This window comes from Gadus chalcogrammus, chromosome 12 (genome assembly GCF_026213295.1).
Source record: "Gadus chalcogrammus isolate NIFS_2021 chromosome 12, NIFS_Gcha_1.0, whole genome shotgun sequence".
Lineage (NCBI taxonomy): Eukaryota > Metazoa > Chordata > Actinopteri > Gadiformes > Gadidae > Gadus > Gadus chalcogrammus.
Genome location: NC_079423.1, coordinates 21854541 through 21863687, shown reverse-complemented (window position 1 = coordinate 21863687; position 9147 = coordinate 21854541).

The following is a 9147-nucleotide window of genomic DNA, read 5'->3' as shown; positions in this document are numbered from 1 at the left end:
TAACAAACATAATTTCTAGGTAATCCCACCAAGGAAATTGCATTCCACTACCTGCATTCCAAAAATATTCAAATCAGATGGGGTGTGTGTGTCTGTGTGTCTCTGTGTCTTTGTGGGTGTGCGCGCATGTTAAAATTATTCAGCAAGCCTTGATCAAGTTTCCATCCGTGCGCGTCTTGGCATCCTTGGTTGAAAGTGAGCCACTCACGTTGGCGTTGTGTAAAATTATGTTGATGTTATGCTCTGCGTTCCATCGCCCTTAAGCTCTAAGCTCAAATAAGCATAGTGTGGGTTCTCGGTTCTCTACGTGGTCCCTGGCTGCATGTATCACTGCCTCACCCCTCCTGGTTCTCACAACAGATGATAAACGCATGCATGCATGCAGGACGTTTCCCTACCAAATACGATGGGACCACCGGTGCATGGTCTCTTTGTGGTTTTCTTTAGGGTATTTTCCTCTTACTGATACCCCAGGCATACAGGGACTGCAGGAGTGTTAAAGCCAAACGGAGCAGGCCCCTGTGACTCCTTTCCCCTCCCCTCTCACAGGGCCGGGGAGATATAGTGTGTGACTGTGAAGGTTAGCGGTTGATCCGATCCGTTAGCGATGCGGAAAGAACATATGGACTGGTGTGCAGAGACCCTACACAGTAAACCAGTTTGAGATCTATGACATCTAATGGACATGAGTGATAACGATGCCTTGGGGATTATCAACACACTTAACAGTTGCTGCTGCCACTCTCCCTCTCTCTCTGTCTCTTGCTCTTTTTCTGCATTACTGACTGCACATATTCGTCAATGTGTATAACCTTTCCATTTGAACTATTTTTGTAAACAGAGCTGATTAGAGTAGAGGTCACATCTGATTAATCGTTTCTTGCAGGACGTCATTATGGATTGACCCCAGTGTCCACACTCATGTCTTTCAACAGTTTTTTCTCTCTCTGTCTCTCTCCCTGTCCGTCTGTCTCTGTCTTTCTCTCCTTTGCTCTCCCCAGACCTCCCATCGAGCCATCTGTTTCAATGTCAGCTCTGCTTCTGTCTGATGATCGTTCCTTGGTTTCCATCATTTCCTCTTGTCTCCCCCTCTTTGTTTACCGTGCTGCTCGTATAATTTAGCTTTTTCTATCAAATAAAAATATAGATATCTGTAAGAGTTGTGTCTCTCTCTGTCTCTGTCTCTCTCTTGCTCTCTCTCTCTCTCGTATTCAATCTCTCTCTTTCTCGTCACTCTCAATTTTCATCTGAGAAATCTTACCTAGGTCAGTATATGTTTGCCCTGCAATTATACATAAATTCCTGGGATGGTAATAACAACCATCTCTGCTTTAGGACTTAGAAAAGTTGGGGTTAAAAAGGGCATGACAGGCTAACCCTAAACCCAGACAGATAGGAAAAAGCATTATTAGGGAAAATCGGACTAAATCTTGGCCTCGGATGTTACTTTGGGACCTCCGCAATTGGAATGTGTTCCATTCTGTTGCATATAAAGAATATGCAATAAAATATGACCTACATAATGTTGCTGCCATCCTGCTAGTATCATTATTAAGGAAACTCTTTCCATTTACAGCTATGATGGTTCAATCACTATGAGATCCATATTCCCACGCACACACACAGACACGCACACACAGGTAGAGATGAAGAATTATACACACACACACACAGACAGACGGACGGACGGACGGACAGACAGACAGACAGACACACAAATTTTAATTAATTTAATTCTTTATTTGAATCCACCAATCACATTACAAGAGACAGGATTCAAATATTTCAGAGATGAGATAGGTCTTTGTTCAAGGGTAAAAGAATCATCTCCTGCGCCACACTAGCAGACTGCCTATCACTGCTGATATGGAGCAGAACTTTGCTAATTGTTTGCTAATTTTCTGCTGGAGAGCCCTGCCAGCCCACTGAAAACACGGTTCTGGACATGCCCCAAGCTGCCAAAAATAAACACTATTAGCTTGCATTGGTAGCCTACTAGGTCCCTTAGTATTTCTAGAATGGGCTGGTATTTAATGATTTTATCGTTGAAAGTAATTTCCATACACACACACACACACACACACACACACACACACACACACACACACCCAGACAGATAGGAAAAAGCATTATTAGGGAAAATCGGACTAAATCTTGGCCTCGGATGTTACTTTGGGACCTCCGCAATTGGAATGTGTTCCATTCTGTTGCATATAAAGAATATGCAATAAAATATGACCTACATAATGTTGCTGCCATCCTGCTAGTATCATTATTAAGGAAACTCTTTCCATTTACAGCTATGATGGTTCAATCACTATGAGATCCATATTCCCACGCACACACACAGACACGCACACACAGGTAGAGATGAAGAATTGTTCATTGGGATGTGTTTGGATGGTGGCACACATATGAATCAGCATGTGGATGCTTTTGTATGTGTGTGCACAGCCTGTTCATAGAGCATCCCTGTGCATGTGTGTTAGTACTGTACCATTCTGTACTGTACTTCACATCTGACTAAGCATATCTATTTTGAGTGCCATTGTTCGAATCTAAGTTAACTTCATAATACACACACACACACAGACAGACGGACGGACGGACAGACAGACAGACAGACACACACAAATTTTAATTAATTTAATTCTTTATTTGAATCCACCAATCACATTACAAGAGACAGGATTCAAATATTTCAGAGATGAGATAGGTCTTTGTTCAAGGGTAAAAGAATCATCTCCTGCGCCACACTAGCAGACTGCCTATCACTGCTGATATGGAGCAGAACTTTGCTAATTGTTTGCTAATTTTCTGCTGGAGAGCCCTGCCAGCCCACTGAAAACACGGTTCTGGACATGCCCCAAGCTGCCAAAAACAAACACTATTAGCTTGCATTGGTAGCCTACTAGGTCCCTTAGTATTTCTAGAATGGGCTGGTATTTAATGATTTTATCGTTGAAAGTAATTTCCACACACACACACACACACACACACACACGCACACACACACACACACACACACACACACACAGACACAGGGAAGTAGCACTGCTCTATCCTGGCAGTCTCACAACCTTCTGCTACTCCTATGCCCCCCTCTGTGAAAATGTCCACATGAATCCCAGCATGCTTAGAGGCAGTGGGAATACATTTGAATATTTAAAATCCACATGTTCCCAAAGTGAAAATGGGCTGTAAATGGGCTTGGTGGAAGAGGTCCCCCTATGCGTAGCGCTTCAGCGTCATTATATTTTTTCTTTCCCAACCACAGATGAGGCGAGCTTCTCAATTGGCCACTGGAATGACATGAATGTGTGGGACCCACATGTGACCTCAGAAGAGGAAAGCTACTTGTTTGTAGTTGTGCTTTCTGTACAAATAAAAACAATCACATCTCATATCTCTAGTGTAAAAAGAACACACACATATCTATTCCATATGTGCATAAAGTGTATAAACAACAAGTACATCTATATTACATATACCTAGTGCATAAACAACAAGCAGATATGTATTCCGTATTTCTAGTACATAAGCAACAAGCAAATCTATATTTCCTATTTCTAGGATATAAAGAACCACACACACATCTCCATTTTATATATGTAGAGACTAAACAGCACACCTAGTTTATATCCCCAGACCAATTATATTATTTTCCATGTGCATCTACTTTGGCTTACTAAATATTCCTCCTGCTAGGCCTTTTCCTGCTATTTATTACTACTTATTTATCCTATTACTCCATATATTGATGACTGATGATGAGGATGATGATGAGGATAATGATGATATGTTACTTTCATGATCATCCCCATAATCTTTCTTCAAAGATTATGATGCTGTTAATGTTGTTATGTTATTATATTCATGTGTGTTCTTTAACAGACACCTGCCGCTACTCACACAGAAGGCGCTACTGAATCATTGGACTGAGTGGATGGCTAAACCTATGAGTCAAATCATTGTGGAATAGCCTATATTCTGGCTGTCATACCTGCTTTCTAAATTGACCTGCATGTGTGGATGGTGGATGTATGTGTGTGTGTGTGTGTGTGTGTGTGTGTGTGTGTGTGTGTGTGTGTGTGTGTGTGTGTGTGTGTGTGTGTGTGTGTGTGTGTGTGTGTGTGTGTGTGTGTGTTTCTGTGTGTTTTTCTTTTTAAAATGCATGCAACACTCTATTCAGTCGCCTTGACATGTCGATCTTACCATATCGATCTTTAACTTCCTAATCTTTTCATCCAAACCCTTCTTGCCCGCATCGCGGTCTGCCGCTGCAATCTCGTGCCCCTTCATCGACGACGCTTCGTCTCTCATACATTTGATCAAGCCCTCGGGGATCTTTCGTCCGATCTTTACCTCTATGTCTCTGAGGTCTGGAAGGACAGTCTCGCCGTTTGCGCCGTCATCCATCGCGTCCCGTTATGTTGACGAACTATTTTTTTTTTTGTCTCTAAAAAAATCGAGAAAAGCACCCAGGTCCTTTTTGTTTTAGCTTCCCGGAGTGGTGTGCGAAGCTGCAAGTGTCACCTCTAGGTAGACGGCCAGCATCCTACCGTGGTTAATTAGTTTGGATGCGCCGATAGAATAAACAAGTTGGCAGCCTTTGAAAACGCAGCTGTGATGAAACGAAAATCGACCACTGAGTTTCAACATTCGACGGGCATTTCGCAATACTTATGGCAAACAAATGGATAAGTTCATCATATAACGGCACGAAACCTTATCGCACTGATCGTGGATGACTTGCCCCGTCGCTTCGCTCGTCCGGCGTTTCTACCGTCGAGGGCAAAAACTATTAATTCCTTGGTTACGTGAATGGAGAAGTCGAGACGCAGAAAACGGGATGTTTTGGAAGGCTATAATCCGTCAAGATGCATTGCGTAGGACCAACTGCACGGCAGCCACACCACAGTCTCCCTGCATTATGGTCACAGCAACCAGCAGCCGCAGAGCTGAGCGATAAACGCACTGTTTCGCCTGCCGTAATGACTGTAATATCACGCCCTCTCAAAGCTCCCCATGGCCTATTCGCTACTCCTGTTCCACAGAGCTTTTATATTTTCAGTAGCAGCAGTCCTTGACTAATGGGACAGGATCTGCCCACAAAAAATATGATGCTAAAAAGAAAAAAAAGACGTTGAAAAGTTGTCCTGGGTTTGTTGGTCAAAAACATATATTTAAAACAAATCAAATCCTCTGTCAGCATTCGAAAGCAGTCATGTCTTTCTGCAGATTGAAAGATGAAGAGAATTCTGGATCATGTGTATACTCTGATCATTGGCCGATTCACCTCTCATCACATCATTATATGAATGCATACATTAAACCTAATCTTGCACGTCTCTCCATTGAGTTAAACCCCTCAATGAACAATTTAAGGGTGATTTGGATGCTTGTTTTAGACATTGTTCAGAAACTATGGCTGTTTTATTGGAAGCATGCTTTTATGCATTTGTGCTATATGGACAAGATAACGCACATTCATTTATTGAGAAAATCTCCTGGTGGTTTTTCTCTCTAAATGCCAAAGTTGGCAGGGGGAGCAGCAGGAGAGTCTCTTAAGACACAATCCTTCGCTAACCTTATGGATGACCTACTCATGGTAACATGGTCCGGCATCGATTTCATCCACTCAAAGAAAATGTACAGTACAGACCAGAATATGAATTTATAAAAAAGAAAAAAGGAAACAACAGGTTATTAAGGGAAAATGTTACTATTTTGAACCCAAGGCCCTATTCACAGATTTTCTGATTCTTCATCTGTGATCTGTCAGTGGGTCTACTTTTTTACAGCAGAATCTCTGTGGAAGAGCCTGGACCGGAAACAAAGAAAGTAAAGGGGCAAAGTTACACTGTGTTTCCTGTTTCATCACAGAGATATTCAACCAAAGAAAAACTCATTGGCACAAATGGATAAAGACTATAATAGGCGTATTTATACAATGGTCAACTACATTTTCCAATGACATGCTTACTGATCACTGCTGCATTAGATAGTTCATCGAAACAAATTATGAGATGAAATCAAGTGAAACGCCCGATATACCAATAATTAAGTCTGATTTGTGTGAGTGCAGGAGTGTCGAGTGTGGCATTGTTTAGCTAATTTAATCAGTATTGATCTTTTTTTATTAAACATTGCAGGCAATTTTAGCAGTACACTTCAATACAAACACACAGACACAAACACTATCTCAAGGAGAGGTTAAAGCAAACAATAAATAAATAAAATGAAATAAAATAAAAAATAAAAGGTGGTTGAGCTTCATTCATGAAAGATAAATAATTGCATATCACACAGTATGTTTAAATTATTATTCTAAATTAAGGCCTAGAATAACAGGGTCCATCTTCTTATGAACAGAGGTACTTTCAAATGTAAAATATTCATAAAATAGTCGTATTTTCCATATGGACATGTAGATTTTTTGTCGTCTCTGAGTTTTTGTTGGTGGACTAGGCTGCATCCAATTGATAGTAATCATTTTACTTGCAATCATTAACATAATATGTAACATGTAACGTTGGTCCTTAGAAAGCAAATTTTCAGGTATTTCTTCAATAAGAAAAGTAAGGGGTCCAGAGGGATATCCATCCTGAAAAAGTTGTCCAATTCCTCTTTAATGTCTTTCCAGTATGTCTGTATCACAGAGCCAACCCACAATATGTGGCTATGGTCCCACATATTATTTCTTCAGCAAATGGAGAAACTGTTTCTCCAGCAAATGTTGGGGAATTATTTTTGAACCTTATACCTTAAAAGGGGTCCTAAGGAATCTCACCTTCACCTTCCAATCAAATTCTTTCCAACCCCTATTGGTATTGTCAGTTGCGTCTTTCATAAGACTCATAGACTTATAGATACGTGATATTTGATGCTTTTTGATACCAATTGTTGAGAAATATGTATAAAATACCCTTCAAAACCAATTGAGTCTCCTTTAAAAATATCCCAATATGTGTGCTTAGTGATGTAGTGTCGTATTTGTAGGTATCTATCCAATATATTTAAGGGGAGGTCAAACCTTTCTCAACGTTGTGACAAAGATCGCAATGTGTTGTTTTCAAACAACTGGTTTATACTAACCAATCCCTTTTGCACCCATCTTCTGTATGCTAAGTCCGTCAACGATGGTAGAAAATCAATGTTTCCAAGAATGGGCATTGCCATTGTTTAAGCTATAGACCCCTTCAACTATTCTGTCCACTGTAGCAGACCGTTAGTGTGTGTTTCACCCAGCAGTATTGACTTTTTGGGGGTTTCTTCATGTAGCCTTGTGATCCAGCAACATAAGATTCAACCCTTGAAATCATCTCACTGCCTGATCATCATCATCCTCATCATGTTATAACATGCAATTCAAAATGGTGTCCATGATGATGAATTGACATACAAATGGGCCCAAAGATAGACAGGATTTTTTTTAATGAGTAAAATGAATATCCAGCGACAAGCTATCAACAAACATAAACATGGCCATTAGTGATAACTCTAAGCCAATGCAGGTTCAGCCCACTGCCCAGGCATAAGGGCACGTTTACAACACAAAGCGACAGGAAGTTGGCAGCAGGGAGGCTTGGAGAACTGTGCAGTGTGTTGGTGGGCCATGGGAAACTAAAGGGTTTCCTGCCAGGGTTGGCTCTCCTCAGCATGCCACTGTAGGGCTGGCTGCTGACTAGGAGACGGTTCATTTGGGAAAACGGCAAAGGAAAAAACTCTGATGGCTACAAGAGGGCTTGGAGTGCTTTCAGGGCCTTTTATCTTTCAACGTTTTCTGCACTTTGTCAAGAGGCAGGTGGTCAAATGTAGCATTGCAGGAAGTGAGGTGAGAGATTGACATCAAGTAGTATTGGCTTAAATGCAGTTGTTAAGAAGCGAAAATGAAGCCAAATAATACATTTTGGGACACAACCTTAATTAAAAGGATTGAACGGCTAGCCCCGGCTAATATGGCAAATGTATTATCGTCACAATTAACCCGGTTAACCCTAAGGTAAGAATGGATGAGCTTTATAAAAAAACATGCTGAATGCAACTCAGCACGAATCAGGCATCCCAGAAGAACACACTAGGGCAGGTTAAGGAGTGCAGGTTAAAGGAGGAACGTTTGTTTATGTACATTGCTATTCACAGCTGGTAGTGTGCTGGAAGCTGTCTGGCTGTGCTCCATTCAGTGTGTCTCTGGCCATGCTGCACATGGAGACAATCAGTACACAGACTTGTTATTCAGGTCTGTACAATTAGTTCATTCCCATAACCAAGTAAGAAATGTGTATACTTTTTATCGATAAATATATATCTGTATATATATATATACAGATATATGCTTGGATGGTTAGGATGGTAATTTGGGTTCCGTTCTATTATTTCACTATTGCATTTTTTGTTGTTATTTGTGTAATTCATGTCTTTATCCAAAGCGAAATTCATTTTAACGTTATGGTATTTGTTTGTCATTGTGTTCAGTCATAATACTTGCTGGGCCTTTTTATCTATGCTGCCCATTATGAGCCCCACTAATAGCTAGGTTAACTGAGGCTTAGCAGGAGAGCACTACTACAACCTCCGTGACAGTAGGCGGGATACATGCCCTAATCCCTGCTGCGTATCCTGGATCGTATCCGAGGACCCCAGGGGTCAAGGGGGTTAATACCTCTCCCATAATATTTTATTCCTCTGTTCTGAGAGCATGTGGGAACCACGAGCCATCATCCATAATGCAAAGAATATGAGTACAAACATAGATATTCATTTTATTTAGCTAGTGTTTATACAACAGTGGCGTACATATCTTTTTTCCCTATCTCTATGACACACGTAAACTGACAAATCAGAATCATAACTTCGTTATGAAACATTGTCCAACCGATTATGTATAATTGCCATAGCAACAGTGGTCCAGGATAACAGTGTGGGCATGGAAAAACAAACAGATCTGGTTTCAGAAAACCTACACACACAGACTTGCGCGCAAAGATTGATTGAGAAACTAAACTAAAGTAAACTACAGTTATTGCTCTGAAAAGTGACAATGCTCTGCCTGACATTTAATACAATGGGGGGATCCGGACAAGGGTGAACCATTAGTATCGGAAAATTACAGTCGCACTTTTACACAGAGAATACGCAAGGGAT